The sequence below is a fragment of the Agelaius phoeniceus genome, chromosome 3, assembly GCF_051311805.1.
Source record: "Agelaius phoeniceus isolate bAgePho1 chromosome 3, bAgePho1.hap1, whole genome shotgun sequence".
NCBI lineage: Eukaryota > Metazoa > Chordata > Aves > Passeriformes > Icteridae > Agelaius > Agelaius phoeniceus.
This window is the reverse complement of record NC_135267.1, coordinates 25713701-25737543: the sequence shown is the minus strand read 5'-3', so window position 1 is coordinate 25737543 and position 23843 is coordinate 25713701. Positions and strand designations below refer to the sequence as shown.

General features: G+C 45.2%; 1 long non-coding RNA gene across 1 annotated transcript; it reads right to left on the bottom strand.

The window, feature by feature from the left end:
• Positions 1-3160: 3160 nt before the first annotated feature.
• Positions 3161-11479, bottom strand: LOC143693526 (uncharacterized). Its single transcript, XR_013181282.1, has 3 exons — positions 10145-11479; positions 8683-8794; positions 3161-3915 (listed from the first exon to the last, which is right to left on the bottom strand). It is a non-coding gene; the product is annotated as an uncharacterized LOC143693526 (long non-coding RNA).
• Between the last annotated feature and the right edge of the window lie 12364 nt (positions 11480-23843).

Genomic DNA, 23843 nt, shown 5'->3' with positions numbered 1-23843 from the left:
TTTTCCTCATTAGTGGCTTATTAAGGCAGGCTACAAGAACAAATGGCAGCATATGGATTTCTCACAGGCAGGCAGTGAGGTCGAAGCAGCAGCCACTGCACTGCCCGAGTTCTGCTCCAGTCATACCTCCGGGCTTTGCATAGCATCCTCCTTTCCTTACTGATTCAGATGGAGCAGGGCTGGAAAACAAGTCCCAGAGGAACCTGCTCCAATGTGTCTTGTGGCGTATGAGGCACTGCAGCAAGGCAGATGATGTAATATCGATTGTTTCTTAGCGAGAGAGGAGGGGAATGTCAGCTGAAGAAATTATGCCTGTGAATAGCAGATGAGGAGGAAATAATGAGAGAATTGGTGGAGTAAATGAAGACATAAAAGCCTGTAATACAAAGAAAGGAGCATATGCTCTTAGCCCCATGACCTGCTGTGGTATTAGTGTACAGTTTTAGTAATGTAATGATCATTAAGGCTCTGATCCCCATTACTAGGAGCATGGAGATTTCTCTTCCTTGTACAAGACCGCGTTTCAGTCTGGTATTAATAAAAATTGGTTTCACATATCATTACACTTTCCTGGCTTAATCATCTTTGAGCGTATTGTGTGTTCAAATGTTGCCATTTTGGGCAGAGCAGTGAGCCAGTCATCTTAACAGGTTGTTTTTTCCAGCATCTCAGTACAATGCCTTTCAGCATTCATGAGTGCCATCACCACGGCCCTTTCCGACGGATGAGGATTGAGGCTCAGGGCTCTGACACAAGCATGTGACAGTTTGCATTGATGGGGTTTATTTCCTCCCTTCAGATAAATAATACTGGGGGTTTTTAGGTAGCAGCCATAGGAGTGACTGCCTGACATGTAACATGTCAAGAAAGTCTAGTAAGGAATTTTCTTGCCAACAAACTTTGGTCCCAAACGCAAGAGGGAGATAGATAAATCTGAAATCAGGTGGCAGAAGCAGGTCAGCTGCAGCACAGTTGGTTCCCTGTCAGCTCGAGGTGATGCTGCTGTGAGGACAGTCTCTCCCAGACCCAGATGGCTGAGCTCTGCCATGGGAAGGCCAAAGCCACAGGAGCTCTGGCACAGGCAGAAGCTCACTGGGATTTGAATCTGCTCAGCTCATGGCTGGAGGGATACTCAGGAGACAGAGGCAGCTGTTCCTCTGTTCTGCATCGGGGGAAAAATAAAAAACCATAGGAATGGTTTGATTTTTCCAAGCAATTATTTTTCCCTTTTTTTCCCTCCCCACAGATTTTCCTTTTCAGGGGGAAAATGACTCATTTTTTCTGTTGAACCAAACTTTTGCAAATGTCAGGATTTTTTGCAGAATGCAAGTCCTGTGTTTCAACCAGCTCTCGGCAGAGACATTTCAAACCAAGGCATCTGCAGTGTGTTTAGTTTCCTTAGTTACATGCCACATGCATCCAGGTAGAAAGGACAAGGGTCTGACACAGCTAAGACAGTTCTTTAAACTGAGTCCTTCCTTGGCTTTTAGAGAAGTGAGGAATGGATGTCTATATCCAGGAAGACAGTAATAGGAGTACCTCTGACCTTGCCTGTCCTCATCCCCCTGCTTATCATATCAGCATGCTTCCAGTTTCTCATTCCATTGTTTGGAGGAAAACAGAGCTGCAAGGAAGGGATGATTTACAGAGGACTTACTTCACTAATTCAGGCTGTATACACAAGGCTGAGAGCACATATCCTTTTTCCCAGATATGAATAGTGGCTGCCTTACTCAGTTTCCTCTCTCTCAAAAGACAGCCTGACCTTCTGCTTAAGCTAGAAAGTCCTGACCCCACCTTCCAGGTCAGTAAAGACCTCAAAAATAGTCTAGATGCAATGGGGATTCTCCTTCCTGGGGTATTGCCTTTTCTCTAGGTGGTTCTTCTCTGCTGTGCAACATTTGGGACCAGGTCACTGAAGGCTGAGTTGCCTTCTCAGGATAGAGGCTGCCCATTCCCATAAAAAACAGAAGTAGCAAACTCTGGGACAAAACCATGTCAGTTCTAGCTGGGTTTGGAGCAAGCCAGTTATACTCAACATCTTCTCAGAAGATGGTACTTTGTTCCAAAAAGCTAACTTTTCCAGATACCTTCCACCTGTATGAGAGCAGGTGAAGCTGTGAAGCATGGATCAAATGATAAAAGGATGTTTGCCTGGATCTGCAGCTTTTCAGCAACCTCCTGCTTTTCTGTGGCACATGAGCAAAGTTTGGTGCTGTAATCAGATTGACACCATTTCCAGCATGTGATGTAGCTTTTGCAATGCATTTGTTTGCATTTGGCTGTGTATATGTTATGCTCCTATGCTGAAAGGGGTGGCTGGGCGGCAGAGCATGAGGCTGCCACCCAGTTTATTTTTCTGGTTGTTGTAGTTGTGAGAAGTGAGAGCAGGCACATGGGAGAGAGCTGGCCACAGAAGCTGGCAAGGTCACCAGGCACTGAGTCCTGTGGAGGGTGCAGGGCATGGATGCATCTCAGGGAGGATGGAGGTAGGTAGATAGAGACTCGACCTGGAGAGGAGAGACCCCTGAGTCTCCTAAAATGTGCTGGCCATCATCAGGCCCAGGAAGGATTTTCTGGCCAGGAAGAGGAGACAGTGATTTCCACTGCATTTCTTTTTATTTTGCCCTCCCCAGAGCCCCAGGCTTCCCTATGTTCAGTGTTGCCAGATTACCACAAAGCCCCACTTTGGAGATCCAGCCTTTGTGCTCGGTGATCCCTCCAGGGAAATGGGAAGGGAACAATCCCAAAGCTCCTGTGCATGTCACCCCAGTGACATTTCTTGCCCTGGTGCCAGACAGGATTGCTGGATGTCAGCAGACAGGACCAGGCTGGATGCCCAGCAGCATGTTCCAGCTCAGTCCACCAAGTCATTCTCCCCCCAGATCTCAGGAAAAATCCTCTGTCTAAGGAGGAAGAAGCCCCACTCCCTGGAGTGGGAATCTGTGTACAAACCCCTGTTATCCTGTGCATTCCTTACCTCCTACAGTGCAGAGTCCCTCATCTGCCTCTCTCCTGCACAAGGGAAGAAGGGCATCCACAGATTCCCCCTTCCTTTCTCCATGGCACAGTCTTGTACCCGGAGCCCTCAAAAGCCCTCCACTGAAATGTATTTTATTCAGGAAAGAGAAACAGCAACAGGAGTGCTTGAGCTGGGACATGAGGGTGTCCTTAAAGGATTAATCGGCTTTATTTATGTCTCCAAGTACCGACAATTTGTCACTGGAAAGAGGGAGACACCAGATGAAATAAATAGTGGAGAAAAACAAAGAGAAATAATTAGGTACACAATATGCCTGTGGAGTGCATCTTAAAAAGAGTTATTTGGGACAGGCTGTACTGATGCTGGATTATAAAAAGGACTGGATAATTTTATAAGTAATATAATGCTTCCATAGTGTGTGAATGTATCTCAGGCTTCAGGAAATAAGGTACTCAGCTTACAAAAATAAAACCTGCCAATTGTATCATATGATTATACAATTCTCTGGATCAATTACTATCCTTTTTTTTATAATTTTGCATTTCCTCAGGCCTTGGGTACCACGCAGCACTGGCAGTTGAATGAGCTATTAATGGAGCATTGGTGAGCATCCTAATGGAAAAGATCACATTACCAAAAAAAAACCCCAACAGAATTGATTTGTTGTGTGTTCATCGATTGAGCCCCTTCCCTGACAGAAGTGAGGCATGCTGTGATCCCACTGCTTGTCCTTCAGGCGTCCATCAGTCATTCCCTCAGCCTCCCAGCTGCCGCACACGCCTCTGGCTGCCATATCCTCGGTGAGAGTTGCTGCCTGGGCTGAGGGAACAGGCCATTAGCTGGCCACACCAGCCTCTGCGTGTCTCCTGCTGTCAGCCAAGAGCCCCACGGTCGATGGTGGCATTTAGAGGGCCACAAAGGAGTGAGGGCTCCTGTAGAAGAGGAAAAGAAAAGATGGAGAAGGGCTGTAAGTATTGTGAAAGGTTTAGGAGGAGTGAGTGGAAAGGGGCGTTTGATTGGGGGAAGCTTGGAGTGAGCTAAAATTGGGGTATAGAAGCACACAGGATAAACTGCAAGAAAGAAAAGAAGGATGAACCTATTAGATATGCAGCCATCCAAAACCCTAATGTATTCTTACATGAACCTGTCTGGCTGCAATGATTTCTGAGATGTCCAGATAGCCACATCCCATTTCTTCCCATAACCCCGTGGAGGAAGCTGTTGCCCTGCTGAGGCTGGCAGCCCCTCTTTTATGGGACAGAGCTTCAACTACCTTCATTTCAAACTCTAGAAAAGGGAAAGATGGGGAAAAAATGCTTAGCAAGGAAAAAAAACCTGGGAAGGACATCACAAATAGTGCAGAGCCATACACCTTCAAGCCCCTTGCAAATGGAACTGTGTTGGGGACATAGCCAAGGAGGAGTAAATGAGCCAAAACATCCTTGTCCCTGAGCATGACTGCCCTCCCAGATCTCTCTCCAAATCCTTGGATTGAGTCAAGGAGCTGCAAAGTCACCCAAATCCCCTTCACCTGCTCAGCCCCAGCCACAGTGGAGCGCCATGTGTGCTGGAGGGGGACAGCTATTTCCTGTGTCTTCAGGAATAATTTGATGCTCATTGTGGTATTTGATATGTTGTCATTGAGTTGTCATTGACTGAAGCTGGCAGTACCTCTGCACCACTGGCAGCCAGCACCTTTGTGGGCAGTCACAATCACTGCACAAGTGTTGTCACTTGTGTGACTGCGAAGGGCTTTGGCATGAGTGGCACCATTTGGGCATTTTACATCTCCCTCACACACCTAAACCCACTTTTTGACTAGCTCTGACCGGGCTTGAAAACGCAGTTTTCCTTTGTTGCGTTAAATTTGGGAATATCTTACTGCAAAATCAAAACAGGACCCAGCCTCCCATGGCTGCCCATTTCCCAAGGTAGGTAGCTTTGAGGGCTCCCCATGAATGATCGGGCTGGAAGCACAAACAGAAGAAGGAAACTTTGCACAAAAGGTTTTTAATCAAAGAAAGCAAAGAGCACAGCAGATAAATGTATTCACATTAAGGTCAGTCTTAAACACACTTCAGGGATCTAATCTGAAGACCTGTGAAGTCAGAATTTTTCTGTCGAGTACAGTGGGTTTTTTGGATCAGGTTCCAAGTGCAATTTGTCTCCTGGGGTTTTTTTCCTGGTAATTTTTGTTGAGGTTTCTTTTGGTTTTTCTTTTTCCCTTTTCCTCTTTGTTTTTTTGGGTTTTTTTAATAATGATTAAAGCCACATCAGCTGTAGTGGATTGCTTCTCCTCTGTCTGCTTTAAGAAGCCAGGAAGAGAATCATGGAGCCTAGTTTCCTGCTCCTCTGCAGAAAGCAAATGGCTATCCTTGGATATCAATCACTGGGGTAAAAGCTAAGAAATGTTACCAAGGAAACGTTGTCAGACCCATTGGCAGTCTCCTTTGTTTACAAAGTTTACCCATGAGCAGCATTTTATTGTTTTGAAATCAAGAAATGTTAAAATAAAATAAATCTTTGATGGACTAACCTGTTATGCACCCTCCCTAGTGTAACAAACACCCAAAATATATTGCTGTATTTTGATCCAACATATAGTTAATCCATTGATCATCTTTGAATTAGTAATATAAACTGGCTGTCTGAACAAATAAAAAGTAGATTTATCACTGCGTAAAATGTGTTATTTCTCCAAGCAGGTAAACATTAAATATACTTGTAAACCAGAGCAAGAAAAATGAAGGACTGCAGTGTGTCACATGTTGATCCAGCTGTGAGGTGTGAATAATAGCAAAGTGGGTGCAAAAGTGACAGAGCTGACTTTGATCAGTGAGATGCTACTTTCTCATTGTGTGGGTGCATTTAGTACCCATGGAAGCAGGGGATTAATAGCATCCATTCCAGCCAGACCTTGTGAAACAGGTGCTATTCCACACTTCCAGCATGCAGCACTTACAACACCCTCCAGCCATGGACCTGTGTTGCCCCAGCATAGTTTTCCTGGTGTCATGCTACCCACTGCTCAGCACCTCCTGGGAGGTGACAAGTGCCTGTGGCTGTGAGTCACTTAGGTGCAAGCTGAGGGCACACCGAGTCTTGTAGGAGGAGGCACTTGTGCTTTGGCAAAAGTTTGCTATTTAAATAGGAGGCCCTGCTGCAGGTTTTGTGATACATGTGAATAGAAATCATGGTGCCACTTTCACAGCCCCAGAGCTGTGGACCTCAGATGTCAAAGGGGCAGGGCTGGTGCTCTAGAGCAGTGTAGAAATGGAGTTAACGCCTTCAAGGGTGCATGTGAAGCCACTCAGATTTCCCACTAGTTCACCTAAAATTATGCCTATTCTTGGTCCCTAAGAACTTTGGAGAGCATCTAATCCTCAGGCCACATTCAGCACTCCTCCTTAAAAGGGAGGGAAGAGGCATTCAAATGCCCAGGAAAAGCTGGGCCATGTGCTCACGGTGCAAAGGAAGAGAGGCTCCAGTTTTGTGTGAGCACTGTAACCAGGCAAGCCCTGCTCTCCCATAAACCCAGCTGTGAGGTGCTCAGAGCCTAGGGCTCGTGCTGGATGGGAATGCATCCTCTAGGAGCACTGGGGCCCTAGTGGACAATGTGGTGTCAAAGCACAGTCTGAGAAGACATCAATAAAAAATATTTTTCATACCCATCTGCTTCCAAGTATTATAAACTTTCCCTCAGACAGAAAGGGCAGAGTTATGCCTTAATTATTGCAAAATAAAAAGATTAAAATTGACTAATGTGTTCAGGCACCAGGATCAAGTCACATATCTATCTAGTTTTATTGGCACTTTCTTGGGCAGTGCAGAGGGAGGCCAGCCAGGCAGTCCTGATGATTAACTGTAATATTCTCTGACTTAGATAATGATTTCTGCTTATTTTTACGTTTTATCTTTAAGGACAGAGTATTCTGGACTGCAGGATCTTGTGGGAATTACAAAACTGGGGAGGGGAGAACTCTATTATCCTGAAAGTAATTAAGAACAAAAAAATAAAGGAAGAAGTAGTGACTTTTCCTTCTGTGGCTGACTCAAGATCCATACAGCATGATCGACCCTGCAACCACAGACAGGCTGCAGTCACTTGGAGGGGATGCTCAGCTAAACAGTGACACCCCAACACTGGAGAAAACCCCCAGAATCTCACTGCCCACTGCTAATCTGGAGGAAGCAGCAGCTCACAATCCTACATGAGGCTGGGGTGACCGTCACTTTTGTGATGCTGTGCCTGGGCTTTCATTAGACTTCACTGGTGTGCTTCCTGCAGTCTGCTGGAGCCAGCTGGCATTTTGGGTGCTGTTCAGAGGGAAGAGTTTGCATCAATGCTAAATACTGAGGAAACCTTTACAGATAAAGATGTGTGCAAATGTCTCTCTGTTCAGGAACTCAGGGGCCAGGCTTTACTTTCTCCTTTCCTATTCTGCTGCCATTTATTACTTGAAATCCATCGTGAAACTTCCTGAGCCTGATTTTCCCCAAAACCACAGGAGTCTTCACGAGAGCCTATAGTGGACATACTGAGGCCATTAACCTCAGATGCAGGTTTCTGCCTCCTTTCCACCAAGGACTTCCTCTGACATGGATGAAAATCAATTAAGTTTTGTTCTCTGCCTCAGCTTCCCATCTGCAGGACAGAGAAGACAGCACCTTTTTGCCTCTGCAGGAAGACAACATCAGTGAGGATGTATCCCCAGCCCTTTTCCCAGGAGTGAGAGATTTTCCCCTCACAGCAGGAGCATTATTTTCCATCAGGGCTTGCATGTTAATCCATTGCTCTGTAAGGGCAGCTACCTCCCAGTAACCTGGTCTCTTCCCAGGCATCCCACTGAAGAGCAGCCACAACACAGTGGCTCATGAAAGCCAAAGAGCACTTTCCCTTTTATGTTTCACAAACCAGTCACAGGCAGCAAGGACTTTAGCCCTTAGGGGAATGATCTCCCTCTCACAGAGGGACACTGAGTCATGGAGCTGGGACATGAACTTCTCACAGCTGGGCAGGACACCCTAGCCATGGTTTGCTGGGGAATGGACAAACTGCAGAGGACTGTTCACCTCCAATTTCCTTCTTTTCTCCACGCTGGATGAAAAACTATTCCCTTGGCTGATAGAGGGGAGTCAGTATGCTTCAAGGCTATCATCACACTGCTCTGCTTAACCACTTCTCCTTCCCCCTGCTCACCAACGTCCCATTCTCACCCCTGTGACATCTGCAGGCAGGGAACAACCACTGACCTGGTGACCTGGTGGTGGCTGGCAGTGATGAGTCAATGGCAGCTGAGAGCAGATATACCTCATGATCCCCTCACACAAACGAGGGAAGGCAGTCCACTGAATGTGGCAAGAAAACATAGCCCCAGCCTGGCTGATAACTGCACTTTCCTGCCTCTTGCCACTTGTGTGATGCCTGAACAGCACGAAAGCATGTCAGTGCCTCATGTCTATAATACAGAGCTCTCAGAGATGCTGAAGGGAATTCATAGTGATGCTGCTGTGTTCAGAACAAATGCTTATCTGAATCAGTTGAAAATAGTATAATTTATCTTAGTGCTGTTCCCCCCACTTTCCTGTTCCAGTCCCCGCATCATATAAAAGAGAGTCTCAAAGCCTCAAAGTGGGCTTCTTGTTCATTTATATGGACAGTTGGTAAAACCAGATAAAATGTGTCTCAAGACACTCACCTCAGCTTGGAGTGTCTCCTTTTCTCTGTCACTCTGTGGCCTTACCCTGCTGGGAACAAGTAACTCCTCTGAGCATCCACAGGTCCAGCTGCACGAGGCTGGGAGAACTTTTCTGCAGGCAGAATTCCAGGCAATGAGCAAAACTGGGATAGAAACACTATGAATATTTCTTAATCACATTAAACAAACAGAGGGAAAGGAGTCCATGAAATGCAGCAAGGGTTATAGATCAGACAGGGACAAACCAGATGGGGGAGGAAAATGGAGGGTGCTGAATTGAAGCACTACTAGCTCCTGACTCCTGCTGGAAATGCTCTCCCGGCTTTAGCCGGCTTGCAAAGCCAGCTGCTGGTGAGCCAGCTGTCCTCAGCCCCGTGAGCAAAGGCAATGTCCTGTTCCTATAGGAGTGGCTGCTCCTCTAGGAAATGAAAACTCCAGACTGTGGAGCTGAGCAGGGCTGTGCCGGGGGACCGCGGTGCTCCTGCCACATCAGCACCTGAGGGCACTGCACAGCTGAAGTCACTGTAGCTGTGGCATCACCAGTGCCCAGCTGAGCAAGGCACTAACAACTGGCCATTGCCAGCAGGTATTTAAGCACCAGCAATGATTTTGGGCAGCTGTTTGCCAAAGGGCTTTGCAATTGCCGCTCCCCTGCGGTCCCCTGTTCATACCCTGCAAGGCAAAGACAAAGCTGTGCTGTGATTTTTCATTAGCTGATTGCTTTTACAGCCTCTGAACTTTACTCTTTGATACTTGATCATCTGGACTTTTATTTGTTAAAGGAAGCATGACATGCAACCACTTTCCTAATGTACACCAGGTTGGTTTCCCTTGCTCACGTCCCGGTCCGAAGAGAGCCCACTAATTATCTATGTATATTTCTGCTTTGTGCGTTTTTTCCATGGATCCTGCTCCTTTACGTATGCCAGCGTTCATACGCCACCCAGTGGCTCCCGAGGCGCTGGGTGCGGATCTCACCAGCGACAGGGCCCCAGGTCCCCAAACCACCCAGCTTCCCATGAAATATCTTCCCAGCGGCAAGGGCAGGGGCAGCACAGAGCCGTGCTCCCGGGGCTGAGGCAGCAACACGCTCTGAACCCCCTTGCAGACCTTGGTGCAGGTAAGCACACCACTAGCTCGCTCATTTAACCACAACACTTGTCCTGCAGTCTCAGGGCGCAGCACTGCACTGGCAAGTTTAGCACAAGCCAATGGGGCACTTCATGTGCACCCCTTCTGGTTGCTCACATCCAACATGCACACGTGAATGCTTTCTGCTGGGTCACTTGGGCTTGTGGTCTTGTTCTTAGTTTTCAGACAGATTTTAGTCAAATTTTAGTCTGAAATAAAAAAAATATATCTTCTTGGAGGAAAATCCAGAACATCCTTTCCCAATCACATCTAGCTATGAGTTCTTCAGTCAAGCACAAAAATAGTCTGTGCTATGTCCCCAGCTTCTTACCAGGTCTCCCTGTTCATGTTGACTTGGACTGCTGTTCCTGAGCTGAGCAGCCAGCTATGAGGCAAACTGAGGGGAAAAAAAGAAATAGTAACATACATCTGAGTCCTAGACCACAAAGAGACTTGGGTGGGACCTCAGTTTTTCCTGAGCTGTCTGTCCTGCCTTTTTGTTCGTTTTCCTCCTTCCTTTTTTTTTTTTTTTTGCTATACAACAAAGTCTTACACTCTTCACCTACTCTGCAAAAGCCAACAAGCACAAATAGCTCTCCAACAAGATCTACATACTGTGCCATCCTGTGCAACAATAAATTTCCCTGCTGACTGTCTACTTCTTGCATTCACCAGACTCTGCCAACTTCGTGCTTTAAGAGTCTGGTCTTTGATTTGACATGTAGTTATTGGGCATTAGGCATTCATCTCATTCATTTCGCTGTTCCCTGAGGGCATGTTCTTCACCATTTGTTGTCATAATGCTTGAGGGCGAGAAGTCATTTTTCTTATTTAGCCGCTGGTCTATTATTTCTCCCTGACGCTTGCTGTCGGATGCCAGAGATGAGATGCCCCTTTGGACAGAGCAGGCACACCCAACCATATTTGCAAAGCAAATCACTGTAAGCAAGTCAGCATTAGTGGCTGAACTGGGATGGAAAACCTGACCCTTGTAAAGTGATACCCTAATGACAGGCCAGGGATGGATCCTAACATACACAGATCCCCTTCTCTGGAGGGAATGATCCTGGAGGTCTTAGAAAGTCCAAAACATGGAGTCTCAATGTTTGAAACTGCCCCAGCTGTTTCCCACCCTCTATGCAGGGCCAGGCAAAAGAGACCTTTGTTATTACAAATGCAGCAGGATCAGGATTTTGTCCCAGGATAGTTTTTCACTGGTTAGCACAGCTGAGCTGGGGTTCAAACAAGTGCCAGGGGACAGGGCAATAGCTCCTCTCTTCAGCTCCTCGGGATGCCTTGGCCACCTCGGGGTCCTTCTGAGGATAGAGGGAGTAAACAAAATGGAGAATAACTTTCTGTCCTCTGGAAGAGAGCACGCGAGGGCAGGCAGCTCCCTTTCCAGGATGCCCTTTGTCCAAAACCTGACTAGCCAAGCATACTGCCTCCCTTTTGTTACCCAAATGTTGCTGCTCCATAGCACTTGACCAAAGCTGACCCCAAGCAGATTAGACACAGGCGAGCGCCTCGTGTTTGTAGCGGCTGCGATTCCCTGCGCGCTCCTTGGGGCCAGCCTCATCGTGGGGCTCAAACACCACTGCACAGCCTGGCACACGCAATTCTGGAGCCCTGTGTGCCACACCTGAAGGGCAAGGTGGGCAAAAGGACAGCTCCCATCTGGAGAGGCGCACATGGCAGTACTTCATGTGAAACCCAGACTAAATTCAGCTAAACCCTACCCTTTTGCATAGGTAACACATTCCCTTCCCCAGCATTTCTGAATCACCATATTCATCTGCAAACACTAAATATAATAAACACCATTGTAGGCTCCATCCAAGCCTGGCTATAATTAAATATATTGACTGATAAATGGAATATAGTTATACCTCTCCATCTGGTCTCAGCAGAGGACCACTGACATTTTGTTCATATACCCTCATTTTTTCGTCTCTTTCAGAATGAGATTTGCATCATAGCTTTTTAATGAGCTAATAGTTAAAATAGCCCCCTATAATTATGCTAGAATAATCCAGCATTATTTCAGCTTAATTATAGGGGGATATCTTAACTATACATCATTTGCAGTTCTCAGTCACTCTAATGCGCAGATGTCTGAAGAAATGACATAAAACACTAGCAAGTTATAAAATATCTAGAGTGGTGCTCATTGCGTCTGTGGAAAATGATCACATCTATTTTCCGTACCTCTGCTATGCAGTCTCCCTGCTCAGATTATTTCCTGCTAACACACAAGAGATAATATTGAAAGCAATGGAAATAAAATACTTCACTATCTTGTGTCATGCTCTGATATTGTTGACTCTTTCATTTTTATATCTCCTTGATCCTCTCATAAATCTTCATATCAACATACCGCAGTTAATTTTTCCAAACCTTTAACATCTCTGGAAGCAAACCAATTCCTGAACCTACTGCCTTCATAGTTGTGGCTAGGCTATGGGCTGCCTTTAACTTTGCTGTGGGTTTTTGCTTATTAGCATTAAATGACCTGGAAAAATTGCCCTGGCAGCACGTGGCATTGCTATTCACAGTTAAACTCCGCTTCCCCTGCTGGAGACTGCCACATCCCTACAAGGCAGCATTGTTGGAAACGTCAGCTTGCCATTCTGGATAGACGGCGTCTCTTCCTCATCACATGGCTCTTCCCCCTGGTGCACCTCCCGCTGTGGATGTGGGATGCCTGTGAGGAGACAGGAAAGAAATGACTGCAAAGTGGCTGCTGCTTGGGGAGGTGTAGCTGTCACCTCTGTCCTCTCACATTCACCACCCCAACCATGTATACTCCTTTCCTGTAGCAAGAAACAATGCGTGTCCCCAAGTAGATATTGTTGTGTTGATAGGCTTGCATACTCAGAGAAGGAAAGATTCACAGGAAAATTCCCCTAAGGACTTCTATAACAGGAAAAGCTTGGAGTTTTGTTCCATCAACACCATTCCTCATGCTGCCTCACAGAGCAGAATTTGAGGGGAAATCTCTGTATGTTGGAATAGGTGAAGGAAAAGGGATGGTTGGAAAGCTGGTGTCAGCAGGATCTTGTGAGAACAGTAAGAGCTGCAAGCATGCACACAGACAGAGCTCAGCAGTGAGGTGATCACGGGAAGATAGGCTGTGCTCCACCTGTGTATTTTTGGCCAGGCATGGAGAGGGCCATCAGAGACAGGCTGAAACCACACGGGAACTTCTGACCTTGCAGGGTGTTACTGTGAAAGGGGTCTCCATAATACAGTGAGGCATAATTCGTATCCTTGAGCAAACTGAGGAAATGGGCAGCCCTGCTGCTTCCAGGGATGTGTTGAGCACAATGGAAGAGCACTGGGAGAGGACTGCTAGCTCCAAAGGGAGCACAGGCAGAGCTGCATTTCTGTGCAGCCTGTGAACCAAGTACTATTTTTAGATTTGCTTCTCTCTTTAAACACCTGTGGATCAGCCTAATGGACAGAGAGATAGTCTATAATAAATGTCATAACCTCCCTGGAAAATACCTCTTGGCTTTTAAAGTAATCCCTTGATACTTTGAGAGGACTGCTGCGTGACGCTGATTAAACCTCTGGGGTTGGTCATGCTGAGGTAGCACTTCGTGCTTGTAGGATGCTCTTCCCTTGCCAGGCTGGCCTTCAACTTTTCTCTTTAAGGCAATACAGGGTCCAGAACCCCTCAAGACTATGATCCTATGATTATCTGGGCTTGACAGACCTAATCATAATCCTGTGATTATCTGGGCTTGCATCAGAGATGTCCCTCCTTGAGTCATGAACTTATTTTCCCTTCAAAGAGGTAGTAGTTGTTACAAAAACCTTGTCCTTATTCCCACTAGTCCAACAACCCTACCAGCATCCTTGTTCCTCAGCAGAGGTCCTGGTCTTTCAGGGATGACACTCTTCTTAAATTGTTCTCCATGGTAGTTTGCCCTATCCCTCCCTTCACAGAGCATCTGACTGAAAAGGAAGGAAAGGTGAGCATCTCACCTTTGAGCATCTCACACCCACCCAAATGCTCCAAATTGGCCTTGGGAGAGTTACAAGCAGGACATTGATGGTGGAGGGAACTGCAGAAGTTGGTCTTATCCATGCCTCATTCCCACAGAAGCCCTTGACAGGCAATAGCTGATACCCTGCACCTGGAGAGGATTGGTGTCCTCTCACCTGTCAGTCCTCCGCTTTGGGCTAAGGAAATTCTTTACATGACTTTGCACGCTAGAAGTGGGGCTGCACTAACCTGAGCTGTCAGGAGATACATTCCCCTTGCAGACCATCTGACTTTATATCTACATACTGAAGAAATGCATACTCTAGAAACTTCTAGCCTTCCTATGCTTCTCTTCTGGTACTTCATAGCTACAATTCTATAAACCCATACTTTCCTATACTAGGGAAAAGAAGTAGAGGGAATTGGAACACTTATTCATCATCATCTCTTAAAAATGATTGAGAGCAGTCTCATTAAAATCCTGAGTATAGGAATCACTTCAGTATACATTTTTCATTTATCCAGGGTTTTGGAAACATTGCTTTTAGGGTGAAGCCCTAAAGGAAATCACCTTTTTTGACCTAACAAACCCATTAGAATCAATTATATTGAGTTATACCAAGATGGAAACTGACCCCATCAGCAACTTTCTATGACCTACTTGTGAAAAAGGTAACGATAAAATTATCAAGAGTTGCACAGACCTCTAGTACCCAGAGGTCTGTTTGTTCTGCTCTCTTATTTACATATGCATGTCTTCTTCCTGCAGATCCTCATTAAACTCCCTGATCTTGTATGTGAATCAAAAGTATCTTCCTCATCTCCCTTGCTGATGCTGAAAAGGCCTTCGATGCAGGTGAACTGCAAATGCCTGTCTTACACTCAAAAAGCTCTCACACCCTGGAAAAAACAATTAACCAAATTAACCAATTTCACATTCTGTAAAATAAATTAATGCATCTTATCAAAGCAACTGACTCCTGTTCCCAGAGTCTATCAATTTCCCAGAGCTCAGTCCCCTCCAGAGTCCCCCAAGGACTGTTCAACACCATATCTATAAAAACCCCTGGGTTGCAGGTGATCAGGATTTTCATTCCTTTATCCTTCCTTTAAGCTACACTTCAGATAGTGACAATGCAGCTGATAATGCTTGTTTTGGTCCAGAATCTTCTCAGCTAACTGCAGGTGCTGGACCTGTCTCCAGAAACACAGGAGAAGAGGAAAGAGGACGTCTCTAGCAGCAGGGAAACCTACATGTCTTCTCTGCCTCAGGGGGGTAGCCAGACCATGTTGCCAGCTGAAGACCCTCAGTTGTGGCCCTTAAACTGCATGATGAGTCTTTAGATCAGTGTAACATTGCCAAAGCTCATCTAACTGTTAAATAGTGATAAAACAAATCATCAGTACCTCCCTAACACCACATCTAATGGCTGTGCTTGAAGGATTAATGAGTTGGAGAGCTGCATGAGCTCTGCCAGAATGTTCCCAGACACAGTCACTCACAGATTTTAATGAATTTGGCCAGCAACCTCTCTTGGTACTTGCTGCCTTGCATATTCATATGAAAGGCTTTTATCAGAGCAAAGCCTTGAGCAAAGGCAGTGTGTCCAGACTGCACCCATGAGCATTCCCAGGAAGCAGGGTTGAAACTGGACTGAGCAGGTGTTGGAGCTCAAAGTCCATACATGCCCATTTGTGTGGTGAGCACCCATGGCCTGGTCCCCCACCTGGGCAGTGATGCTGGGGTGAGAGGCAGCAAACCCTCCTCCAGAGTTCTTTGAGAGGAAACCACTAGCTCGGGAAAAAAACCAGAACAGTCATGGGAATGGGCATGCTGAACCATTCTGGGCAGCTGGGAGTTGCTGTTGAGAGCACTGGCTCAGGGTGCAGAAGTTTGCTCTCCTATCACTTACCCCCTCTCCGTGGGTGAAGACAGTGTATCAAGGTCATCTCTGGCACATAAGCTCAAGATGGTGAGCACAAGGCTGTGAAAATTTCAGTTATTTTGTCCTTTAGGAATCTGTAAAGAAAGAGTTGAAGGCCAGGTTGTGGAGCATCACATCGAGCAAAGAGAGTGAGATTTTGATTGTCCAATGAAGGCTCCCTGATTGACTTTCCCTGGATCTTGTGTCTGTTCATTAATGTCACTTTACTCCACATTAACCTGTTCAAATACTAACCCAACAAAGCAAACTGTGTCAACCCTGTTACTTGTCTGATAACACATAATTGTGCTGATTAGATCTTCACTTAATTTAAATCCTTAGCTAAATCCTTAATTTGAGGTCAGCCTTTGAAGGTGCACAGAATAAATAAAAGTATCTTCTACCACAGAAGAGTCAGGCTTCCCATACTCAGTCAATTAGAAGCTCATAATGTCCAAAGGCCACAAGTGAGCTTCAGGGCTCCTGCAGGGTTTATGAAGCAGAGCAGAGCCAAGGTGCTGGCTGCGACTGTCTGCTGCAGCCCCCAGACCCAGGTGGGACACACAGAATAGATTCTTGCCAGGGTAGGAACACCAGCCAGCCTTGCACAGGAGGAAAGGAAAAGTTACTGGATCTATGCATTTTCTCGGTGCTGACTGAGAAATCAGCTGTTGTTAGAATGTGTGTTCAGTTTAAAAACGTAGCAAGGCCAGATGTTCACTAAGTGGATACACTTCAGCAAATGCCTGCACATTAAAACACAAACTAAAAGTGAAAAAGTGAGTGCAACTGAAGCATTAAACAAACATTGACAGGACATGCATGAGCACACAAAAATTGCCGTGTTTACAGCACAGGATGCACAGAGCTCCCATTTGCATCTGAAGGCATTTAATTGTTCATATGCTGCACACACACGCTCCCTTTTGCCTGTGGAGCCACAGCAAATGGATACATAAACAGGGGCACATAGCTACCTAAATGGCCAGTTCATCTGGCAGCAGACTCTCACATCTGGGAGTGAGGCAGCTTCCAGTCTGCCCCAGCCCTGGGACATCACCTCCTGGAAGCATTGAGCTGGTTGTCTGAGCCAACTGTCCACACCACACCCTGGCTGCAGCTGTTGGGTGTCCCCAAGAGCTACAGCATCCCCTGACCACTGCCAATGCAATGCCAGCACTGCCCTAGTGCCTGTGAATGCATTTCTCTGGCTGACACCTCCTGTCTTCTTGCAAACAGGGAGGATAAACCACAAGCAGTTCTTTTAAATGAAATAATTCAGTATTTACACTGCAGCAGTCAGATCCTAAAACTGCAGCAGATGTTACAGAAGAGCTCCAACTCCACCGTTCCAACAAGTAATGCAGCATCCAGTCAGCTCTCACCATGATCAGGCACAAAAGCAGGCACTTATATCTTCATCTCCCACTAGCCTGTGAGGCAGCAACACCATTGTAATTCTGAGCAAGACAGCAACATGGTCTGTGAGGTCCCATAATGGTTAATGCTTCCTTACCAGAGAGAGTTTTTCAGTAGACTCAGTCTGTACAATGTGTCATTACCCCCTCAGCTTTGATCGTCAATCTGAAGAGATATCACCTTGGAGATTAACAAAGAAATTCTGGCTGCAAAGCTGCTGAAAAGGCCACTTTGGTTGATTTTCTTTTCATATTGCTCTGTGTTTCTGCTTCGCAGAACAGAAGGGCAATAAAAATTAATTTCATGATGCAATAAAATATTTGCCTCTGAGCTTTCTGGAAGCTGAAGCACTGGTACTTTATTAGCATGCAAAAATTCATTATGGATATAAAAGTGTGATGACATGGTGTGGTTGCTAAACCTTAGGATATCCCAGGCTTAGGACAATGCAATCAACCAGATGAAATGACATTTTAAACCAAACAAGTTTACAAACATTATCATCAAAAAGTAATAGTAAGTAAACTAACAATTTCCAATCTGTAATTGTTTTAATCTTCATGGAATGGGACTACAAAAAGCATCATTAGCTGGCCCAAATGCCTCAGGATTTGGTTTTCAATTTAGAAGGTGTGCCTTTCTGAAAATTGCCAGATGTTCACAAAGTTTCAACTAATAACAGGCTATCTCTGTTTTCCAAGGTTCTCTTTCCTGTCCTCCCAAATTTCTTGAGCTCAGTCAAAAACCCCATTTTGTTCCCTTTCTTGCTGCCTGGCCTTGCAATAAGGTGGAACAGCACCTCCAGAACTAAGGAAAGAAGCATATCCTGATGACCTTCCTCTGAGAGTCAGAGCACTTAGCTGGAGGAAAGAAAGAGATTGATTATTTAGTGTTACTGGGTTTTTTCTTCATTTGCCCAGACACTGTGTTCCCATGTTTAGGTCAGGTTTGGGATGCGCAGGACAAGACCATGACACAAGTTACTTTATGTTCTCAGTCAGTCAGAAAGATATTAACAGAGTGATTTTTTCTGAGAAGAGGCTTTCACTGGCAGTGGGGGATGTTACAGTACAAAGCATTAAATTGCTGCCTGACAATACAGAGTGTTTATTAAAGAAACTGCAGAAGCTGAAAAATCCACTGCAAGCACTCTGGTGTGTGGGGAGCCATCATCTTCTGGCATCCCTCAAAGTTTGATGAAGTACACACAACTAAGTTTTACTTTTTTCCTGATTTTTGCTGGGATAGAGCTGAGTTTCTTCCCAGTAGCTGGTTCAGTGCTGTGTTTTGCATTTAGTATGAGAACAATGTTGGTAACACACTGGTGTTTTAGCTGTGGCTCAGCAGTGCTTACTCTAAGTCTGGGACTTTCCAGTGCCTCCTGCTCTGCCAGTGAGGAGTGGCACAAGAAGCCAGGAGGGAGCATGGCCAGGGCAGCTGACCTGAACTGGCCAAAGGAATATTCCACACTACAGAACATCATGCCCAGTGTATAAACTAGAAGGAGCTGGCTGGGAGAGACTGATCACTGCTGTGGGACAGGCTGGATATCTTTCAGCAGGGGATGAGCAATTGTCTTGTTTATCCCTTGGTTTTCTTGGGTTTTATTCCTGTCTCTCACTCTCCTTTTCTTTACTATTATTATTATTATTATTATTATTATTATTATTATTATTATTATTATTATATTTTACTTTATTTCCATTCGTAAACTATTCTTAACTCATGGGTTTTACCATTTTCTCTCCATCCCACTGAGGGGTGGGGAGTGATAGTTGTTGGCTGGGCTTAAACCACAATAACTTTTGTTATCAGGAGGGCAGTCAAAACAAACCACAAAACAAAGCTATTGTTTTACTAGCAACTGGCTAAGCTGGTGGATGCAAGAGCTGTGCTTTGAGTGTTTTGCAGAGGCTGAAATATTCCTGCATGAGCTGAAAAAGCTGAAAAGCTGCTTGATACACCCAGCAAGGCAAAGCCAGGACCTGGTGGTGTGAGCAGGAGGGTCTCCATATGGTCAAATGCAAACAGAGAGCAAGAGGACAAGGTTCAGGAGCCTGTTGCAGCACCATGGTGGAGAAAGCAGATGAAGGCAGGAGACAGCTGAGCAGATAAATAGCATGGTTTTCAGCCTGGTCCATGATCACCCTGTGTAGGCAGAGGTGACACTGCCCATCACCTCTAAGCAAACCTCATCCCACTGGCTCAGAAGAGGACAGAGGTACATGAGAAGGGTGGGAAATGTCACTGAGGCAGTCAGAGAAAGGCAAGGACCCATCAGAGAAGGATTTGCAGAGTTACCACGACCTGAAGATTTTGGGATGAGAAAGGGATAAAGGCCATGAGCTGTCAGCTAAGAAACACAATTCTCACCTTCACCCACACCAGCAACATTCAGATCAATGGGGCTTTGTATACCTATTGTAAATAACCAGCCCAAATCCAAAGCAGTGCCAACATTTTGTGGTTAGTCTTCTCACTAGCCAAGCTAAAAACCTGGGGGAGCTCAGGTAAGTGAAAATCTAATTTTACCTTTGTTAACCTTGTTCTGCATCCTAGACCCTTACCCACAGGGAAGGCTCATTGTCTGAAACACATTCATAGTTTGCCTTTTATTTTACAGCAAGTCAAGAGCATTTTTTAAGCATGACTGTAAGTAATAATTTCATAGCAATATCACTTTTTTTTGTATGGCTAGATTTCCTTATTTGCTGGAGAAAGCAGCAAGGCCACAGCATGAGTACCCGAAAAGACTTTTGCAGGCCACAGCAAGCCTGGGGTTGTTGATACCACAGGACCCTGCATCCCAGAGGAGTTCTGGTGAGCCACAGGAATCCCTGAGTGTTTTGGGAAGATTTAATCACTCTGGGCTTTTTTCTTCCCATTCCTAATGTCCCCTCAACCCTGCAGTCATGATGGATGAACAGGCTAAAAGGACTAGCAATTATTGAAAACTGCTGCCTCCCTCATTTCACCACGAGCACCCTGTGCTGCCCTTTCTTTGAAGCATTCAGTCCATGAATCCCCAGGAACCTCTAAGTTTAGTGTTTTGGAGAGCAGTGTCATTGTCCAGCATTGCTTTTGTCACAGTGTCCAACATCATGGTTTTTATAGCCAGGCCTCAGTCCCACTGACAGCCATGGATCTTTGGGGTTAAACATTTCTTTGCAAGGTAGGTTGAGGATATTTGGAAGATATGTATGGAAAGGCACAAGTCCTGGGATCATTCAGTACCCTACATTTATATCTACAGCACAATCATCTGAAACTGCTAAGGATAGCACTCAGTGACCCACATGGTCCTTTCCAGTCCCCCTTCTTCACTAATCAAGTGGAACTGAGTCACAGGCAGAATGTAATTAATTATGTAGGGAGGTTCAGTTAGGCATAATAAAAACATCCTACCAAAAGGAGCAGTCTGTGAAATGGCAGCAATATCAAGAGACCAAGCAGAGACAATGCTCAGGGCTTATTAACTGACAATGAAGTGTAAAGACAAATAAAGATTAATACCATTTTGGTCTTCTTCAGTGAGGACATTATGTTGTAAGACAGGATATTTTCTCTTTCATGGTAATGGACCTGCTCTCTCTCATATGACCTCTCTACACAGAAAATTACCATGTGTAATTGCTCCAGCAGAGTGATGCTTTTAATGCAGTCACTCTTTAGCTAAGATCACTTCTTCTCTGAAAATAATAGATTTTGATCAGTAGTCAGGAGTTCAAAGAAGAGCAGTGAGAAATCCAATGAAACCAGGCCAATTTTGTTACTTTCCAATCTTGCACATGGTTATGGCAGCCTATTCACAGCACGCACGGAGTCCTGTGGGAAGGTTAGTGAAGTTAAATAGGCAGCTGCTAGATGACAAAAACTAAAAAGGTATAAAGTATGCAATGGCTATTACCTAGGCAGGAGTCAGTGTAACTGTCAACCACCCTGTGCAGAGAGAGAACAGCCCACCACAGCCTATGGAGTAATTTTCCCCCCAGAGGAATCCAATTGTAAAGATCACCATGAAAAAGTATTAAATTGACCTTGGAGATAATACTAATAGAGAGCAGAGAGACGGACAAAATTACTTAAAAAGATCTTCTTTTTTTATAAAACTCAGAAGAAGAAGTGATGCTATGCATTTTTTCTTTCATTTGAAAGGCTTGCCTAAGTAAGATTTTTTCAAAGGAATTTCTCCTGACAGCATGCTGAAAATGAAGACTTTTCTTTGATAGCAGCAAAGCGCATAAATGATTCACTAGAAAGGGGGAAAAAAATCAGAGTTAGGGTGACAAAGACACTAAGCAAATGTCAGTGTGAAGAGGCATTTCAGAGAGCTGGTAAACAAACTTCCATCCCTAGTACATGCCAACTTGTGGACTAAGACCTCAAGACCAGACTTTCAAGTAAGGATTAATCAAACTTCCACTTCTGCAAGCGCTGATGAGAAACCGTGCCTGCATTATTGCACTGCAAATAAGTTTTGAGTGGAAATGTCAGCAACAAGGCACCTGAACTTTTAGTCTGGAGAGAATTGGAAAAATTATTAAGTAAAGACACAAAATGATCATTGAATAGCAAGAGACTTTCTCTTCTAATTAAACTGGTTCTGAATTGTGGAACAGATGGTAAAGAAACGTGTCTGATTTCAGGGTGGAGTCTGACATCACTTAAGGGACGTAGTTGCTTATTATTGGAGATGACTGCATTTGATCGTCTGTAAGTCGCCTTCTTTCTTGTGATTGCATGTCCCTAATTCTATTCCCTCTGGAAATAGCTATAAATGGTTCTTTGTATTTCACAGGGGCATGCTAGCATGACGCTGTGGCCCCTGCCTCCATGCTCTGTGCCTCTGTGCACAATGGCAGCACTTGGGAAACACTAGTATGGACAGAATGGTTTCTGAGCATGCTCGCTGTCAAGCAGCACTGAGAGCTGGGTGTGTGATGGTCGTTCAGCTCAGTGCAGCTGTGCCAGCACTGCTTGTCAAAGTGGGTGCTCCTTCTCCCTTTTACCTGGAATGACAGCAGTGAGAGGCTTTCCAATGCACAGCTGAGAGATACATGAAGTATCAAGTGCCTCAGTGAGGGTCCTGTTTTCTGGGTTCAGCAAGGTACTCCACCAAAGATTTTCCTGGGCTCTTTTCAAGATGTATGGATGCTTCAGGGGTGCAGCTGAAGAAATAGGCATGCAGAAACGAATGACTGGCCTGGATGCCACAGATAGGAGATTGCAGTCATGTCTGCACTTTGGCTTCACAACTCTTTGATGTTTCATTATATCCTCTTCAGGCTTAGTGTCAGGCCCATTGCTGTCTGGTCCCACTCATGTTCTGGCCATGACTTGATTCTAACTTGGTTGCCATCCCTGAATATAATAGGACCTAACTGTGCACTGTGGTGGAAAGTGAAGGCCTGGCCTCCACTATTTTACACTCCTTCCAGCACCCTTCTGCTGTGCAAAATAAATTAAAGATATTAGCAGATACAGATGGCTGGGTGTCAGCTAGAAATGGTTCTGCACAACCAGGGAATGAAGGAATCATGCCCTCAGGCATGGCTGCAACAGCCGGCGAGCATTTCAGGTTCAGCCCAACCACACCACTCAACCCTGCTGCTCCCCCATATTTCTTCTGGAGTGATTATTTGCAAGCCTACAGAGAAGGAGAATAGTCCACTGCTTTTTTGGTTTGATTTTTTAGCCAGATCCACTTCTGTGCCTTTTCCACGCACAGTCCCACAAGCAGACAAAGCAGCAGACCTCAGGAGGCAATGAGCTTTCATGAGCCCCTGGCTAGGAATAAAGTAGACAGGAGCTGCTAAAACCAGTCCAGCCACTAGAGAACATATACCAGCTTGTGGCTGATCCATTTCCCATTACATTCATGGCAAAAGGCATTTCCTTTATCTTTTGAGCTTTCAGAGAGGGGAAGAGAAGCTAAGCTCACAGCAATTGTCCTTTCATAGGCAGGATGCAACTGGGTGGTTTTGGAGGCAGTGAATGAAGATGATTAATTATTGCTCACTTTTTCACTCCATCAGATATACAAGGGATATGCCTGTCATGCTGACAGTCTCCCTGCTCAGCCCTCTGTACACACAGCGTGAGTGGTGTGATTCAGTCTCACACGCCACCTTCTGAAGGGAAGAAACAGAGCCGTGAGTCAGTGGGACATGGTTCCAAATGTCCTTAACGCAGGAGTGCCAGCCTTATTGAGCAGCACTGAAATATTTATTAAACACAAACACGGGAGCAATTGTTTTTAATTTGGCAATGCTATCTAAAGAGTCAGAAGACACAGCACAGATCAGCCTAATAAAAATATTTCATTTCAGAATGTTCCTTACCTGGCTACAAGGAATTAAATGAAGGAAACAGAAAAAAAGGTTAACTATAGCATTATAATGAACTGTGGGACATAATAATAAGTGTGAATTTCTTTTTCTGATACCCAGTTCCCCTTTGTGTTTGTACCAGCCAGGAATTACATATCAGATAAAAGAGATGATAGCTCTGCTAAGGAAATCTGGGAGCCTTAGCTGAGCTAATGGCCCAGCAAGTGTTAAAGCCTCATTAGTAACGACAATGGAAATGAATAATGACTGTAATAAATAATCACTTGGCCTTTAGATAAGACGTATTTTATTTCCCATTCTGTATGCCAGAAGTTAAGAGTATTTATAAGCTACAGTCACAAATGACTG